Source organism: Passer montanus, unplaced genomic scaffold (genome assembly GCF_014805655.1).
Source record: "Passer montanus isolate IOZ18808 unplaced genomic scaffold, ASM1480565v1 scaffold122, whole genome shotgun sequence".
NCBI lineage: Eukaryota > Metazoa > Chordata > Aves > Passeriformes > Passeridae > Passer > Passer montanus.
In genome coordinates, this window is record NW_024358945.1 from 509,463 (window position 1) to 529,132 (window position 19,670).

A 19,670-nucleotide genomic window follows, 5' to 3' on the forward strand; every position below is an offset into this window, starting at 1 on the left:
TGTGTGAGTCTGTGGTCTGATTAATTAAAGTTACATGTATTCCTGCAGTTTTGTGAATAAGCACCTTGCTGTACCGGAATCCTAATCCCCGTATTTTCCTTAATACCAACTGTTTCCCTCAGCTTAGTTTTCCTTTAATGAGAGCTCCCTTTCCTGCTCATGCCACAGGTGCTGGTCTCAGGTTCAGCATCTCATATTTTAGGGGGAGCTTTGCTATGAGCCTAATCTGAATTCTGTAGAAAACTCAGCAGAGAAACCCAGGAAACTTCCCTGAGATTTTTGCTCGGGACACTTGTAGTGAATATGAAAAGGGTTTTGAATGAGATAGTTGTGACTCATCCTTTGATATTTTTTTCTTTTCTTTCCCCTTGCTGCCATCAGCACTTGGAAGCAGAAGAAAACAAAGAGGAGTTGAGAACTGAAGCTGGGAGACTTGGCAGGTAAGAGGTGTGTTTGTTCCTTGCCAGGGAGGCGTTTCTGGAGGTGCTGATGTGAATTGGCAGCGTGTTGGCTCCGCTCTGGAAGACCAGGCTGGTCCAGGGCTTGCACAGCCAGCTGAGTTCCTTGATCCTCCAGTCTTCTTGTGTCAGAGGCTTTGCTTTGCTGGTTTCTCGCCTGCAACAGGGGCAGAAAGGCTTCCCTGCAGCAGGAGGGCAGCTCGAGGAGAAGTGCAGGAAGGGCTGGAGTAACCAGCTGGTGTAAAGGTGGCAGAGCATGTGAGCTACTTGGACAAAGGTGCCTGGTTCGAGGGCAACAGCTGTGCTGTGTGCACAGCTGGGCTGGTGTTTGCATTATTTCAAGAAATGTTTTGCTAAGGGGCTTGTGTGCTATCTGTAGCTCCACTGCATTATCTCCTTTGAAGCCTCGTTTGATTACTTTACTCTCATTTCCTGTTCCACATGGCTTTAAATGGGGTGAAGGTGAAATACAGTATAAGCAAGGCACAACACTTGCTTTCATATAAAAACCACGCTGAAAGTACAATAACAACATTGGACAGCCAAGCACTGCTCACTGGACAACTGCAGTTTGCAAAGACAGTTCCTAAGGGCTCACTCGAGGCACATCTAGGGACAAGAGGCTTTTCATGGGAACAAAAGCCACAGCCAGGCTGCCAGCTTTCAAACCTTCCTCTGAAGCTCGAAACACCAAAGCGTTTTTCAGAGGAGGAGCTTGAAGAGTGTTCAGTGTATGTTGTGTACCCCTGTTCCTGGAGAAGCTGTCCCATTTCCAAAGCACACAGCCTGGGGCAGCCATGCACCAGAGGTAAATCCAGTGGCACAATACTGCTGGGGTTTGAGCGACTGCAGGTAGTTGTTTAATCTCTTGTGTCAAGTAATCTTAATAACAGGTATGGCTGCTGATCCAGTCAATTATATAAATTGTCCTGCTGCCTTTCCTGGGCTCTCAGGGCAGAGCTATTGATACCTACGATGTGAGTGTGTGCAACTGCAGTACTGTGACTGTCTTAGCTCACCCAAACAGGGAGGGACTGATTTGTTTCTGCTTCTCTGCCTTTTCTCTGTGCCACACTCTAGTCAGAATCTTGGATTTTCTTCCCCCTCCTCTAAATCGGTGAGAATGCATTTAAATTTTAATATTCAGAGGCCCCAGTGATGTAAATAGCACTAAGATAAGTGTTGCCCTGTTTGAAATTCCCTGCTGGGTCCACCTGTCATGCTTTGTCTGATGTTGGGATAATAAGCTCTGTGGGACAGTAAATGCCTGCCTTACTCATCCCCACAGCCCTTTAGGCTGCTTTTTGGAGGAGCTTTGAGCAACATGTCATGAGAAAAATACCAAACTCCCCTGACTGCGAGTTTGCAGGCACATGGAGCGAGCCTGGCTCAAACTCACAGATCAAAATAAGTTTGTGGCTGATGTGAGAATAAATAATTTTCTAATCTGAAATAATCTGGTCCCTAGCACTTAGGAGAAGACTCACCAGTATTATAAATGTAGATTTACTTGCAAAATTTTTTTGTCTGGGAATAAAGTGTTTGTTTTCAGTGTATGTCACTTATTGACCTGTGACAAGCTGGACGTGTAACTTGGAAGAATTCATCTTCTGTGTTTGCATATTTGGGTTGGTTTGGTTTTTTCATTTGCCATTGCTTACTTGGGTTTTTTTGCAATTTTCAATCCCATATATTGGCATCTGTTTTTTTGCTGTGAAGTTCCATGATCTCCAAGCAAACCAGTGGAATGCATCAGGCTGTCTCCCTGTCCCTGCTGGCTCATGTGTTTACCATTAAAGCTCCATTTCTGGGCTTTTTCATAACAGTTCAGCTGTCTGCAGGAGCTGGTAGTTAAAGCATGGCAGGCTGCAGATAATTCTTTAGGCTCAGCCTCTGTTTCCACTGCCTTTGATCACGATACATTCGACTTTCAAATATTATTTATAAATTACTTTTTCATATGCTGCTTTTGATTTTTGTAGATGTGCCTTCCCACACAATAGGGACTGTGAGTGATTTCTTATTATAGTTCCTTAGCATGTAAACATTATGTTACTCTAAACTCTGATCAAATTTGAACTGGGAGTGCAGGTAAGAATAGAAAGACATGGATCCCACTACAAAGATGTTGCAGTTAGTGGTAACAAATGACATGGAGAAAGGTGGAGAAGACAGCTGTCAGATACAGCATGTTTGTGTATATACAAATGTACTTAGAGAGGGAGATACCCTTGTTTATTCCTACAGTTTAATTTATCATCATAGTAAAAAAAAAAAATTACAATAGGAAGGTCAATGTATACAAAATTTGAACCATGTGTCAGAACTTGTCTTCGTGATAAAAAGGAAAAGCAGCCAGAGATTGAAGGAGTGGGAATGTTGGTATTTTTTAAAGCATAGCCTGTCTTAAAATCCTTAAAAATAAATTATTCAACCTTTTTCCAAATAAAGTAGGAATTTTTATGACTTATCCCTCTATATGATTTTGATGAGAAAGGGTTGAGTATCAGTAGAGTTTCAGAAACCTCCTCCACACAAATGTGGTGAAGCATGTTAGATCTCTGTGGTCTGCAACTTGTACACCCAGTGTGGGCTGGAGAGAGTAGCTCTATGAAATAAGGAAGGGGAGTTTGTCTCAGGTTGTATTCTTGCCTCAGATTTTACTTCCAGTGGGTAAATAATATACATTTCCTTGGGCACGTTTTGATGATAATCCCATTTTCTGTTGCAGATACAGTTTTTGTCAACCTGAGAATTCAAGTCTGTTTGTGTGGTGACAATGGGAAGTGGGTTGGCAGGAATTGCTGTTACTGTATTACTTCCCCTCCAAAAAGGTCTCAAAATGAAACCAGTTGCTAAATTGCTCACAATATTTGCATGCAGTTCTGAGCATGGGTGTGAGAGGGAGGAAGCTCCCGTTCTTGCACATCATTTATTTTCTGTGTCATCCTGAACTTTGAGACCTGAATCTCTTACTTGCATTAATGGCTCTGGTTTTGGGGCTTTTTGTGCCAGTTTTTGTAACAATCCAACACTGAGGTTTGTTTGCAAGAATGACTTCTGGGTGGGTGCCTCTGAGTGTTTGTTAGACCCACCAGGTCTGAAGAGGATCATATTTATGATGAGGGAGCAGGTCCAAATCATAATGTGGTATTTTATTGGAGTGTTCATATGTCAGTTTGCTTACTCTTATGCCAGCTGCAAGGGCTGTCACCTAAGAAGGAATTAGGATGGTTTAATAGCACTGAAGAGGCCGGGGATAAGGTTCTTTTTTATGTCTTCATTTTGCACTCAGCAGTTGCTTGGGTAACTGAGATTCAGTGGATGAATAGTCCAGAGAACACAGGTTAAAATCATGCACGTTGTCCACATATCCATGAAAATGGGATGAAACAGGAAATGATAACTGAAGAAGCTGAGGGCACCAGAAAGATGTGTGAAATGTCCTTTCTGCCTGTTCTGACAAGCAGAAACTACAAGTTTGCTTCTCCCTTTACAAAAAAATTTCAATGCAACCAAGACTAGATTCTTTACCATAATCTGCCTGTGTTTGGGTATCATTAGGTAGGGTGGGAGACCATCCTCTTGCCTAAAAATCACAAGCAGTGAAAATCAAGTGGCTCCAGAAACAGCCAACTGATGAAATGTTACCTCTTCCTAAAAGCAGTGAGAGAAGGCAGCTGAGATTGGGAATGGGAAGGGGCCCCAGAGTTTTGGAGAAATGCTGAAAACCTAGAAATGCTTTGGCTCAATCTGCTTGGGATCTGAAATTAAAACCCAGTGGTTTGTCTGCTTGCTTCTGCCTTCCTCTGTGAACAAATTCTCCATGTGCATGGCTGGGTTCTCTTCACCTGTTTAGTTTAGGTCAGAATGCTCCTGGTCACTTTTCTGGTAATGTTTTGGCTTCTTTTTAGAAAGGCTTTTTCCAAACAAAAAAATCTGCAATTAAAAAGCCTAGTTGTCCCTGATGGTACATGATTTCTCTGCCATTCTCCTGTGAACCAGTTTGGGGTTTATATATACGTGTGCCCTGCACATGGTGCACTTTTTTTAGGTACATCATTTCCTTTCTTTCTTACTTTAGATAGTGGGAGTAAGTGAATCAGCAGTTAAAAACTCAAGTATTTAATTTGTGCTTCGCTGTGACAAGTCCCATTGCTGTTGCCAGTGTTGATCTGCAGGATATGGCTGTTCCTGGTGCTTCTGGGCCAGCTGAAGGGCAGCGTTTCTGGAAATCTTTGTTTTTCTTTGCCTTTGAGGCTGTGTGTGGGTGTTCACTTCTTGTTCACTTTCTCTGAAATGGGAAATGCTCTTTATTCAAGGAAAAAAAAAAATGTAGTTTTGTTTATTTGTCTGCTCTGCTTTCTATGCTTGTTCAGTAGTGTCACTTGCCCCTGGGAGGTGTTCCAGCCTGCCAGGACATGGTGTGCATTTGGACTGTTTGTCTGAGGAGATGAGTTAGCTCTCCTTCTGAAGGTGTTGTGATGCTCAGAACCCGGGAACATCAGCTAGTGAACATGTTTCATGCTTTTCTTTAAGCATCTTTTCAAAGTTAGTTGATATTTCAACAAATGTCAGTTCTGTGGAGCTGTTGAGCTTCTCTAAAAGTCAGGCTTGATGCAGTGGACAAATCCTGCTGTCTCTTCCTGGCCAGTATCATGACAAAACTTTGAGAAGTTTTTGCCTCCTTTTCTGCTTCTTGTCAGATATTTGTTCAACTTAATCAAAGAGACCACTTCCTGTAGCAATTTCAGTTCTGAAGTGTAAGTAGCATTTTTGGTGTTTGCCCATGTGAAAAAAATCATTGTTTTTAGTTTCTAGATTTTTGATCCCTTTAAAGACAAAGATGTTAAAGAGATGAATGGGGCCATATGAGTAAGTAAACATATATAAAAATAGAGTGAATTAATAAAGCAAATTGACTTGGTTGTTGTAAGTTTGTGAGAAGATAGATGTGCCTGTTTTTCATGGGGAAATCTTGGTGGAAATGGTGACACCAAACCAGGCTGAACTCCCCTGTTCAGCCATACAGGGCAGGCCTGACCTGTGCCAGGGATTCCTTAGGGGTTGGTGTTTGCTCCAGGGCTTCTCCAGAGGGACAATCCCAGGTTTCAGTGCCTGTGCTTTGTGCATCCAAAGTGCATTTTGACTGTGGCTTCCTCAGGGAGGAAACAAGATCAAAAATCATCTGGGTGATTTGTGCTGTTATCTGCCACGCAAACTCACCACGGAGCAGCTCAGAAAGTTATACATTTATATTGCTGTAGTTAGTTATATAGTTGTTATAGGATATGTATATTACATATATATGTGTCTATATATGTAATATATAATACATATATAACATAATATGTAATAGTTATATAGTTCTGTAGCTGTTATATAATATGCAATATATATGTGTAATATAGATGTTATATACAGAATATATAATACATATATAACATATATAATACATATAATATGTAATGGTTATATAGCTGGTTATATAATATGCAATATGTATGTATGTGTAATATAGATGTTATATATGGAATATATAATACATATATAACATATGTAATACATATAATATGTAATGGTTATATAGCTGTTATATAATATGCAATATATAATACATATATATTTATATATGTGTAATGTAGATGTTATATATGTAATATATAACACATATATGTGTATATATGTATTATATATTATATAATAATATATATACATAATACATAATATATATTTTACATATATGTATTACATATATGTAATATATAATACATATAATGCATATATAATAGATAGCTGTTATATAATATGTAATGTATAATACATATATGTGTATATATGTATTATATATTATATAATAATATATATACATAATACATAATGTTTTACATATAATATATGTATTACATATATGTAATATACAATACATATAATGCATATATAATAGATAGCTGTTATATAATATGTAATGTATAATACATATATGTATATATATGTTATATATGTAATATATAATCCATATATAACAGACATAATATGTAATAGTTCTATAGCTGTTATATAATATGTAATGTATAATACATATATGTGTATATATGTATTATATATGTATATATGTTATATATGTAATATATAGTCCATATATAACAGACATAATATGTAATAGTTCTATAGCTGTTATATAATATGTAATATATAATACACATATATGTGTATATATATGTAATGCATATATAACATACATAATATGTAAGAGTTATATAGTTATATTGCTGGTTTGACACAGGGAACACCCAGTGCTGAGCATGAAAGAGAACAGAGAAATGATGAGTACGAGGAAACAAAATAATTTCATGTTGGGAGACTTGAAATCAAGTGAAATCTTTTTCTGAAATACAAAAACTGAAATACATTTCAGTTTTGGTGGAAGTTGTTGCTGCTGTCCCAAGCACCATTAGAGCTTCCAGTCTGTCTGCCCCGGTGCCCTGAGATGCTGCTGCCAGTTTTTGGGAGGCAGGCTGAGTGTTTCTGACATATCCACATGCACAGCTCTGGCTCTTCAGAGCCTGGAGCAGCTCCCAGCGCCAGGAGCAGGAGTCCAACGGGCATCCCTTCTCCTGTGCTAACACACACCCCACCATTAACAGCCTGAAGGCAATTTGAATAAAATACATAACCCTGCTGAGCTAGTCGCAGAAGATAAATAAGTGTTGTAGAAAAGAAGCTTTTGTTTAAAAGTAATTATTTAAACTATGCATTACAGGTAATTTTCCTTTACCAGTAAACCAAATGCTATCAGAATTTCAATAATAGCTTTGTGTGACTTATCTAGATAACATGATACTGTCATTTCCAGGAGCTTAAAATGCTGTTTTATTTTCATTTGTGTCAAATATAAGGGTAAATGAGACCTGAATATATATTCTGAAAAAAAAATCCAACAACATGGGTTTTGTATAATTTTCTGAGAGCAGCATTTCGTTTTCCAACCTTGTATAGCAAAATAACAATCTAATGATAGTTTTCTAAAATGTGGACTTAAAACAGGAGGGTGAAGAGCATCTTTTTATTTTGTTTTGGGTAAACATGCTGCATTTGAGAGTTGATAGCAAATGCAATTCTTTTGAAGAGATTTGTCAATAAAACCATAACACTGTGGCAACTTTATAATGTGTATGCAGACACAGCCGAACCCTAAGTGTTTCAGCCCATATATAGCTTAGGAAAAAATGGTATGATTTTTTTAACTGGGAGATTTTCCATTTTCAAAAATTACATTAAAAACTCAGCCTCTGTGTTTCTCTCAGCATTATTTCTACAGGGTAAACCTCTCTAATGATCACAAAATAGTTTATTATGAGGAAGATGAAACAAATAAGGGAGGAAAACAAGGTCTTTGTTCTTGAAGGAGAAACATTTCTTTTCAGGTCTTTGACTGAAAGGATGGCCATTTTGTTTCAATGGAAAGTTTTATTATTCCTTTTAGTTATGAGTATTTATGTTTTCTGTTTCAGTATGGACAAGGGGAGGGCTGCTGCTTTGTTTGTTCTTGAAGGAGAAACATTTCTGTTTCGGGTCTTTGACTGAAAGGATGGCCATTTTATTTCAATGGAAAGTTTTATTATTTTTCCTTTTGTTTATGAGTATTTATGTTTTCTGTTTCAGTATGGACAAGGGGAGGGCTGCTGCTTTGAGCCCCTGTGAAGCTTGCTGCAGCCTCACTTTCTGGCCAAGAGCCCCTTGGCATCTTCTGGCTGCAAGGAGGCAAAGCAGGAAAGACACCCAAGTGCATTAAGGCCAGTTTTCAACACCATTTAGGCCTGGATTCCAGCTAATCCCTAACCTAGAGGTTTTACTGGATGTGTCTGTGCCTTCAGAAATGCCTCCTAGCCAATTGGAAGTGAGGGCCCCAGGATCAGGTGGATTTTTAGATCATCTGCATCTGGCCATGGTCTGCACCATGGTTTGCAATTACCCAAAACGGTGAAAATAGCATTCCCTACCTCAGAGAAGATTTCTATGAGATTGTGGCAGTAGGATATATCTGTAACCTCCATGGGTAATAGATCAACTTAAACACTTTCAGTAGAAGCAGGCACAATAATTCCTTGCTCTGTCAAAGGAATATTGTGACACTTAGTGTTTGTGATCTATGTGAAAGAGGTTAAGATCTTCGGATTAAAAAGTGATACTGCTCTAACTGTGTGAATTATGAGTGCTCCTGTTTGCATGCTGAATTCACTTCTGGACCTACCCAGGCTGGAATTTTGATTTCTGAGTAAAAGTTTTGCCTGTTTTAGCCGTGCTCCTGCCATTCTGGGGAAGGATGGCGATGGGGCACGGAGCAGAGGCAGCTGGTGGCAGGCAGGGCTTTTGCCACCAAAGAGCCCAGCTGACAGCAAGGCACTGCCATGACTTGGAGCTGGCAGGCAGCAATCAAAATGCCACCCTTTGGCTGCGGAGAGAGCTAAAGATCTGTCTCCAGCACGCGCCAGGCGCCAAGGTGCTGTCGCCCGCTTTCTAATTTTAGCAGGGAGGCTGGCAGGGATCTCACCTAGCCAGACAAGCCTTGTTCCTGCCCTGCCTCCTGTGCCAGGCTGCTGGGCTGGGTGCCTCGCAGCTTCCAGGGGGTGGTGTGCTGGTGGGAGGGAGAGGGGAAAGCTCTGCCCGTGTCTCCAGAGCCTGGGGATACTTCTAAACCTTCTTGGAGACAGCAAAGCTCAGCCCCTGTACCAGCTGTGGGAAAAGGGATGCTCCTGGGAATGTTCTGCTAAGGCAGGGGTTGGGCTGGGGAGCCTGGGACAGTACAAGGAGTCTCACACACCACAAGCTCCTGGTGCCCCGGGTGTGGTTCTGGTGCAGAAGCAGAAGAGGAAGAAGTGGTTACAGGAGATCACCAAAGGGGAAAGAGAGCAGGTCTTCCCCCTGCAGAGTGGCTGGGTCCTGTGTGATCATTGCACAGCCTTTTCTGCCAAATTGCTCTGGTTTTGGCTTTGGACTTTGGAAATAAGTGTCTAGGGAAGGGCTGGAAGGAGTCTGAAATAATTTAATGTCACCTAATTCTTTGATTTACAAGTCACCCTCACAACTTTGAGGCTGTGCATCCACCTCTGCCTGTGGCAGAGGGGTGTGAGATTCACTTTAGAAGCATTTTCTGCTGGTGTAGCTCACTCAGTTGGTTCATTGGCAGCCCAGACAAATGCCAACAAGGCTCTGGCTTTGAGTCTTAGACAGCAAATGTGATCTGTCACATTTTGAAATTATCTGTGAGGATGCTGCAGCCAATAGTGCAGCTGTGCTTCTCCAATAGCCCATATTGAGATGGAATGGGAAATTGAAAAGAGGCTATTGGCATATATTAATTATTACTATATTATTAGCACTGGATTTTATTAATGAATTTTTCATTTGTGTATTAATGACATGGGCAGTATTTAGCTATTCTGGGCTTTACACAAACACTTCTTGGGAGTGTTCTTTTGTCAAATAGGTTTGGAGGTGGACAATGCAGAATTGATGTTTATCACGTCTTTCAAAGATCATTTTTACCAACTCCACTAAAAGCTGTACTTGCTCCAAGCACATCTTGCTTGATGGAGGATAAGTTCTGCCATTTTAGAGGGGTAGTTTTTATTTATAATTGTGAATGTGTTTAGCCACATGAGGCTGTCAATCAGTGAGACGAAAGCCCAGTAGGATTATTTCTGTAAGTGGCCAATTTCCCCCACCCTTTCGCTCCAAATCAAGGACAGATGAAAGGTCATGATTAAAACAGTGATTTTTTCCTAAATTGTAAGTAACAGTTTGCAACTGTTTTTTTACCAAGATGTCAAAACTGTATTTTATCTTGGGAAAAGGGGGAAGGAAGAAAATTATAAGTTCTTGAAAATGTTGGCAATTTTCCAAATGGTTGTGTTGAAATTTATTTTAATTATTGTACTTGTGTCAGTTCCTAGCAAGGGTAAAAGGGGGGGAAATAATTCAGTACAGTATTATGCAGCTATGGATTAAACAATTAATGGTGAACCTCTGTATCCTATTAGTACATTTGAGTTCATTATTTCAACAAATTATTTTATGAGCCAGTGACTAGTGGATTTAACCATTTATTTTATAGTCAAAACAGAAGAGTAATTGCCTAGTTGGAGGGTCTTTGTGTGTATGAATTTACCCAAGGGATTAACCTGAGACAGTCAAATAATGCAGAATGTCATCAGGAGGTTGTTTTGTCCCAAGAGTTTGGTTTTTTATGTGCACTCAAGGAACTTGCGGGGTGGGAGGGTTTTGGCAGCTGTCTGGTGACCACTGCAGCAGCCACCATCACTAAAATTGAGGAGGGCTTTGGTGTACTCAGTAATTCCCTGGAAAGTCTCTCATTGTGTGTGGTGTTTTTCTTCTGGATACGTGCTGCCTCAGGAGTCAGAAGTAACACTTCACTGGCCACAGCATTTAGGTAGTCACCCAAGTGAACACTTCTTTGGGCTCAGTTTGCTGTGCCAGATCTACAATGGCCAGCTAAAAAGGCATTCTCAAGAAGTACAGAAGGACAAACCACCTGAACCTGTGAGGTTGCCACTGCTTTTTCTCTTTGCAGTTCACCTTAGAAGTGTGCCAGGTCCCTCGTGATACCCTCACGGAGTTTGGGCCAGATGTATCTTCATAAATATTACTTCTGTTAAATATTTTCTTCTCAAATTAGGCATGGAACCAAGAGGCTGGCTCTCTGTATTGTTAGGTAGCACATTTATCTTGATAAAGAGGGTTAAATGGGTAATATTCTACTCTCAATAGCTTCTGGTTTTCCATTTTGTGCTTTTTTTCCTGTGATGGTAGGATTCCCTTTTTTGCCTAGAAGAGCCCTGTGCCTTTGTAATGCCTGATAAAATGAGTCATCTTCCACCACGGTGAGGGACATGCAAGTGGGTAAATGTAAATTTTACACTGATGATGTGAGTGGCACAAGTAAGACTGGGGGATTTCAGCCCTCTTTGCACTGCTACACAGTGCATCCACAAATCTGATAATGCACAGGACCTGTGCATCAGGTTGAGCTGATGTTTAAAGGATGGACAGTGAAGTGAGTAATTTCTGGGCTTATTTCTAAAATCCTCTCAAAGAAATGTCCTGCACTCAATATACATGCAGTTTTTGTGACTGTGTTTTGCCTTTTCCTTCCATTTGTCTCTGCTAAGCTATTGTGAGTTACAAGTTTGAGTGCAGAGCTTCCCTTTTCTGTTTTCTTCATATGAGCAGATGATGGGGGTGTCACCTTCCTTAAAATACTTTAGGTCAGCTAAGAAAATTGGCTATTGGTTTTGGTTGTAGTTTGGCTTTTTCGAGGGGTTTTCTTGTTGTGGGTTTTGTTGTTGTTGTTTGGGGTTTTTTGCTTGTTTGGTTTTTGTTTCTTTTGGGGGGCTTTTGGGAGTTTTTTTGGATTTTGGGGTTTCTCTTTTTTGTTTTTGTTGGGTCATTTATTTTTTTTCAAAGTATGCAAATATTTCTTCTGTAGTCAGTTATAATGACAGCAGGATGCTGAAGCAGCCTCTGAAGTGTCTGTGGTGGCTGATGAGCTGACAGTAAATTCTGCTATTCTCTCACTTTCTACGTCAGGTGAGTCACACAAATATCAAGTCACAAGTGCCTCGTGCCACGCTTGTGGAGCTGGGAGTGTGGCATGAGGTCTGTGTTGTCAGGATCCCTCCTGAGAGCAGGGGCACAGATGTTCCTGTGAGCTGTTTGTCACTGCTGGGCAGAAGGGGCAGAAGCAGAGGTGTTGTCCAGGCAGGTTTGAAGAAGGGACAAATGACTCTGTCATTTCTTCTCCTAGCCTGGGCTCACTGAAAGCAAAGCATTTCTTGGCTTAGCTCTTCTGACCGTTGTCCAGGCAGGTTTGAAGAAGGGACCTCTGTCATTCCTTCTCCTAGCCTGGGCTCACTGAAAGCAAAGCATTTCTTGGCTTAGCTCTTCTGACCTTGATTTATTTGTTGACCTCTTCTCAAATGGCAGAATGAGATCAGGGGGATGGGGAAGAGGTGAAGGTTTGGGGGCCACCTGAGAAGAATATATCTGGGGTTCTAATTGTCCTTTGTACAAAAATTAGTGCAGGGTAAAAGTCAGCAAGACAATTGATGTGAAAAAAACCAAGGCAGTGTGGTGTTGGGAAAACTTGCAGAGTGTGCCTGTATAAAAGTATAATCAGCAGGACATTCAAAGTGATGCAAACAAGTGGAAAGAGTAAAGTTTTACATGCAAACTGCTTTTCTTTTGGTAAAACAAAGAAAAAAAAGATTGTTTCAGAACCTTTTCTGGGACTCTGAAAGGATTTGCAGACAAGGTGTGCTGTGTGCAAAAGCTTTTTCTGTCTGCCTTGCCAATGAATTAGGGCCCTATCCTACCAAAAAAATGATAACCTGAGCACTTCCTCTGCAGCCATCCTGGGCCCCTGTGGTGTGGAATCAGGTGTCAATTCTGGCTGAATTGGACCCTTATGGAGGCACTGTTCAAATGGCCTCTGAGGAGAAGAGAAACCATTCAGGTTGTGGGGCTCTGCCTGCCTGAGAGCCCTTCCATCATTGCTATAATTCTCTGAAAGCAAACTAATAAAACTTCCCATTGACTTGCACTCGTGTGTGCTTTCAGCAGTTATTTACAGTCTACCAGCAGCAGATTAAAAATCAATTAAAATCCATAGAAACAGTCAAAGTTACATGCTTCTCTTTGCTGGTAATTTGTTTTTTCCCAAAGATTTTACATTAATACTTGCTGCTTGGTATTATTGAAGAGAATGAATCAGATTTAGGCAAATCTGTGCATCTTTAACTCAATAGAGCTGTGTATCTTTACCTTTTCAGAAGCCCTGCTAAGAATCTCATCCTCTGTGCCTCTTGGCCTCTGTAGAAACAGGAGAATTTATGCAATTCATTTCACTGAAATGGAGATGTTGAAAGCTCTCCAATGCTGTCATGATGGATGCTATTGCAAATGTGCAGGGAAAACAATAATCCTAATGATAAAATGATAAGTTTAATACCAGTACATTAGGGTGGAAAGTGAATGTTAGAACTGCTTAGACATTAAAATACAGGAGATCTTGATTTGCATTCCTGACTTTTCACAGAAGTACTGCAGATGAGTTTGGTTCTGTCCCACAATTCATGTTTAGGTGGTGCTAGGACACCCAGTTCTGCCAGTGACCTGCTCTGGGGATTTTGGAGTGTGCAGTGGTATTTTTCTAGAGTTTCATTTCCATCTGTTTGCCTCCCATTCTTTGCAAGTCTGATCTGTTTATACCATTAAACACTCAAACATAGGGCTGCTTTTTAATTTCTTTATAAGTGTGTGCTCCAAAGACTATTATACCATTGAATAGTCATGATACTTGTTCTAATGTAATTCATGTGTAGATTCCAAGGATGTAATCTACATTTCTAATTACTGTTTTTATTCGTCCTTTCTGTTTCTTATCTTAATGCAACTTTCATCTAAAATTTACAGTAGCTAAGGAAGCCATGGCTTCAGTGCATTGCAGGGATACTCAGGGATGAACCACAGCACTCAGTGCTGATTGCATGGCTGAGACACAAAGCCAAGCACTGAGAAACTGGGGGGAGGGAGCAGGGAGAAAATCATAATTTAATTAACTTGTCCAACCTTAATTTAGTCCTCTTAATTTAGTGCTTAAGCTTGTTTGTAGACTGCTTCATTTGATACAGGATAAAGATTATGCTGATGGGTGACTTCAGAAAAGCTGAAAAGGAGTTGCTTTATCAATAGGGAGTCAGAGCAATACAGAGTAAATAAGGCCAGGCTTTTCCAGCAAGTGCTGAAAATAAACAAAATATGAAGTGACTGTTTGTTAAGCAAGCAGACTCTATCCTGTGGGTGACATTTGATGGGGAAAAGACTGGTGTGATGTATTTATATCCCACCATGACACATCTGCACAAGACAACTGAGTTAAGATTGCACAGTGCACATAAATACCAGGGCTCTCTCTTCTGGTTCTTTACTTTGCAGCCTGGATAGTGTTTATGTATGTCTGGTGGGGAAAAGAGGAGAAATGTCACCCTGCCCATCACTTGCCTCTCTGCTGTTGTCCTTGTGAGCCTCACTTCCAGCTGCCCTGATTCCTGCCCCTGCTTTTCCTTCATTGAGAGTATCTTCTGAGTCTTGTCTGTACCTGCAGAAAATTCAGGTGTTCTCTGATCTTTTTGCCGAACTCCCTCTCCAGGTTTGCATTGTCAGTGCTAAAATATGAATTTGCTGAAGTTATTATATTAGGGTAATGAATTTCTTTCGCTTTCCTTTTTGTTACTATGTATCCCTCCCAAAATCTGTCAAAAAATGTCTTTTTGAAGCTGTGCAAAAACACCATTGCTTTTGGTAGTGCTACCATTTCATTCTTGGAACATCATATTGCTCCACTGCTTTCAGGATTGATTTGGCTGGGTTTTTTATGCCAAGCCCTGACTCATAACAATTAGCATTACCTATGTGCTGAATTTATTTCTCAAACAGAGATGTTTTTTTCTGAGAGGGATTGTACTTCCCAACTGAGACTGCTCATGTGCAGGGGTATTGGATAACAGAGGGTCAGAGTCTGTCCTCCAACCTGATCCTGTTCAAAAAGAAACAAAACGAGACTGATGAGGTTTTCACTTCTATTTGAATCCCAAGAGCTGTATTTCCAGATAAAATTTAAGGTTCCTACATTTCTGAGTTATTGTAACATAAAATATTAACTGCTGCACTAGAGCTATACACTCTTTCAGTTCTTTCTCAGCATATAATTTCTCTTTTTAGATATCTGACCTTTTTGTAATTCTTCTAATTTATGGAATAGTGCAATTTATCTTTTCTTTATCATCTTACTTAGGGTGGCTGGGTGGAACGATGGAGGGGATGCATATATCTTCTTGTTTCTTTTTTCTGACTCAGTGTTTAGTCATTATTTTCAGTATCATTTAATCTGTGGAAAGTTTCCCCATATGTCAGGCGTATTTTAAACATTCAGCTGAGATCTGTGCTACAGTAAACCCTTTCAGATATGATGCTCAGCAAAGGGCAGAGTTCACTCTACACCATTTATGAAAGTGAAGCTTTTCCAAACGCTGTTCTCTGAACAAACACCAAACCTGTGTATTCTTGCTTTGTTAAACACGTAAATCAGGTTTCCCTGTGTATATCATTTCCCTCAGAAGTCCACTTCTTTGTGTTGTCTGCAGAGAAACTCAGAGCTCTTATGTGAGCAGATCTGTACTGTGGTACCCTTTGTTGCAATATATTCTAAGTATTAAAAGTTGTTGCAGGAACTTTTAATGAAGACCTGCTGAACACAGAGAGCAGCCTGTGATTGAGGAAGGCTCCGTATCAGACATCCCTCCTCCATAAGTCTTCCTCTAGATTTCAGTGCATATTGAACCTCAAATTTATCAACAATTGTTTTAAAGATCTGGCCTCCGTGTGAAAGATTTTATTTTTAAAAAAGTACAGCAAGCAACTCTAAGAATACTGTGGTACTGCAGAAGCTTTGATTCCTGTTGGTTTCCTGCAGAAGTTTGTTATTAGTTTGCTGAGAATGTGGAACCTAAGAGCATTTCGTTTTCTTTAGCAAAAATGTTTTGGATGTTAATTGAATGTAATAGGGTTTGTATGCTAATGGAATGGAAATCATGAGGAAAACAGGTATTCCTTAACGTTCCTCTTTGCTGTAATTACTGAATAATGCTATTTATGGTAAGGTTGTGTACATGTGCATGTCTTGGGAAAAGGATATGGGATTACTTATTAACAAAGAAATAGAATTCCTTTTCACAGGGAATTAGAATTGTGACTCCAGACTTGCTAATTTAAATAACTTGCAGGCTAAACAGACTTTTATAAAGCATTAAATGCTATTATGTCTTGTGAACATTAAACACATTTTCTGAAAATATTAATTTCCCATTGGTTTTCTTGCCTCCTCCTTGTTGCTGTAATTTCAGACTGCCTGATAATCCATCCTCCACACACCAGAGGTTGGGGATTTCTGGCTCTGCGCTGGTGCCTGGCTTTTCCTGTCCTGTCCCCCTCTCCCTGTGGCTTTTACCTCTGTCCTCATTGGCAGGAGATGCTCCCTGTGAGCACGGATTCAGGATGAGGGCACCAACTGGAGGTGAATTTGCAGCAGTCTGGTACCAAGGGGGTGCTGTAAGCCCTGAGTGGGGCACCCTGGCAGCTGCAGCTCTCCCCAGATCCCCAAAACCCTGGAACACCTGTGCACTGCAGAAACATGAGGGGGAAATAGAGAATCTTGGGTTTTTAGGGGAAATCAGTGGGAAATGTTCTGGCTCCAGGGACTGACACACATCGGTCTGTTTGACTTGTGTGTTAAAGACTGCCCAAAGAAGAGCTTTACCTTTTTCTTCACAAGGGGAGGTTGAAATTCCACATTTATAACTGCACCTTCAGCAGCTACAAGCCTGAAAAGTTTGATTCTGATCTTAAATGTTAGCCTGTGGGGCAGTTTTATGATTACCATTTTGCAGAGAATCTCAAAACAATGCCACGTGGAAGGGAGCTTGAAAAATCATCTCATTCAGCCTTCCTCATTAGAGAGTTTTAAGATGAGATATTTTGGGGCAGTCCACCATGGCAAAGCAGTTTTTAGTATGAAGAAAAAGAAAATGCTTTAGAATTGAGCAGTACAGCTTATTCTTTTCCTGAACCAAACAGTTCTGCAGACCCTGCTCCGTCCTGACAGGTTCATGGAAGTTGGAATGAAATATGATTGTAATCCTGGACATTGGTTATAGAGCTCCTATTAACTCATATTGGCTACTGATTATGCAATTTCTGTGCTGGTCACTTCGATTAGCCTTGATCATTTGGAAAAAAAAAATCAATTCACTCTCCTGGTTTTAATTTTGATAATTCAAATTCATGGTGTTCTTCATCTGCTTTGTTTGATGCTAGACATAAATCAAGGTTATAGACGAAACCAATTCCTGAATGAAAAGTTTCAATTTTCTTTTCTTTTTGGCTACAACTATGCAAAGAAATCATCATTTGGGCATCTAATATGCCTAAGTATCCTTCAAAAGGAGCTGTGATATATTAGAGCTGTTCAAATGTCCTCACAAATCATGTTGCCTTGCAGCTTTGATCCTGAAATATGTGAAATGATGTCTGATTTATGCCACTGATCCTTCTTTTAGATAGTTAAGTGTTCTTGCTTAATGTTATTAAATAAGTTCAAAGCAGCAAATAGGCCATTCTGGGCTGAGGACATTTGAAAAATAGCCCTCTCAGCAGGCTGCATATACTATATATGTTCTTCCGTTTTTTCCTTTGTGGGTTGTTTTTTTTTTGTGTACAGCAAGCTACTAGAACTTTCTTCTGTCCACATCTCTGGTTACAGTGCTTTTGATTTTGTGGTTGAGGTGTTGTTTGTTTGGTTTTTTTCCCCCTCCACCCTCTGGATAGCTTTCTCCTGGGCTTTGTATTCATTGGGGTGTTTTAGAAGTGTGTGTGTGTGTGGGGTGCACAGAAACAACTTTGGGACAATATGGGAGGGATCTCAGTCTCCCCTAGACTGATGCAAAGTGCAAACAATGATATAAAACAGTCTGCATGACCCAGCTGAAGCAAGAAAAAAAACCCTCTGAGAGTGTAAATTATTGGGTCAAAGTCACACTCAAAGGAGAGGGGGAAGTTTGACTACTTTTAATGAAAAATCTATCCATACATTGCCACTTCTGTTTTAACATGCAAAAAGAAGGAGAGAGATGAGAAAATTCTTGATTCTAAAATATTTATCAGTGTAAATATTCTGAACTTGCAGCAGAATACCGAAGTGCAAATCTCTCCAGGCACAAGGGTTGCATAGGAATCACATCAGCTCTAAATTTAGTACATCTTTTAATGGAAATGTCACACAGTTCAGACACAAGATTTAGGGATTTTAGTATGTTATAGGAGCTTTATAGCTAATATTACACTTGGGAAATTTCAGTAGAAAATATTAAATCAGAATTTCCAGTGGGACATGATCCTTGTTGAAGCAATGATCACCATCTTGGTCACCTCCTGCTGGAGACGAGCTGTTTGTCAGGGAAAACTCCCCAGTGCCTCAACATCAGGCTTTCAGATATGAGATAAAAAACAAAGAAAAAATTTGGCCATCAGATGCCATTGCTGTACTCTCTAGTTGTGTTGATTTTGATGTCTACCTTTGCAAGAATATTAATATTTAAATTGTGTAAGTATAAAAATATCTTTTGTGAATAAATACATACATTTTTACTCACTCTTAATTTTTGTTTTGTTTTGTGGTATCCTGAGGAAATCCTGAAGAAAGAAAATGATAGCAATTGGTTGTTTTAGTGGCTTTTTATCTGCTCTTTATGCCAACTATTTAACTTTCCTTTTGCCTTCTTGAGAGAGGTTATTACCCTGAGATTTAGGATGTCTGGATTGATGGTCATTCTCTGCCATGAGAAAGCATCATCATTAAACCATTTGATGTCTTCTTTACTCACAGACATGGGTTGTGTGTGCTAAGTCACTTCCATCTTTTCTGCTTGTACCCCCACTAAAGGGTAGGAGGAGTTTAGGTGCTTTCTGTGCCTTTAAAGAGCAGGGGAAGGTGGAGGTGCTTTAGAGGGATTCCAGCAAGGGCTCTCATCTCTGACCCCGTGCCAAATACTCTGGTATTCCCTGAGCATTCAGTTCACTTGTGTACAATTTTCTAACTGTGTTTTCACGAAGTATTAGACCGTTACATTCATGGAGAGATGGGTTGCATTGTTCTAGACGTTTGCTTTTTTATGCTTTAAAAAAGAAAAAGTCCTTAAATCATAAATGAAAACACAAAAGACAGCGAGTGTATTTTTGTGTGTGCGCTGGAGGTTGTTACTTTGGGTTTTAGGGAGCTGCTCTTCTGCCACCCAAAGGACCCTGGCCACTGGCACTGGAGTTATGCTGGGCAGGCAGATGCAGCCACTGGTGAGCAGCAGAAGGCAGGAGAGCTGGGGAGGGAGAGGCTGTGCTGGAGCTCAGGGTAATTCTGCCGTGTCACATCAATCTGCCCAGTTAAGTGATTGAAGGGGAGAAACGCGGGCTGCAAAAGAAACTGGGCCCTGATTTGTTCAGGGTCAGCAGCAGTGGTTTGAAACCATCTTGTTTGCAGACAGCTCTTTCATGTCCATGTGAGGCTGTCAGCTGAGCGCCGCG

General features: G+C 40.2%; 1 protein-coding gene across 6 annotated transcripts in view; it reads left to right on the plus strand.

The window, feature by feature from the left end:
* Positions 1 to 19,670, plus strand: part of SOX5 (SRY-box transcription factor 5) — a 607,462-nt gene that overhangs the window by 181,851 nt on the left and 405,941 nt on the right. For all 6 annotated transcript variants that reach the window (XM_039698241.1, XM_039698239.1, XM_039698237.1 and 3 more), the window contains one exon: positions 382 to 440. The gene's annotated coding sequence lies outside the window, so the exon portion shown is untranslated. The remainder of the gene's footprint in view (positions 1 to 381; positions 441 to 19,670) is intronic.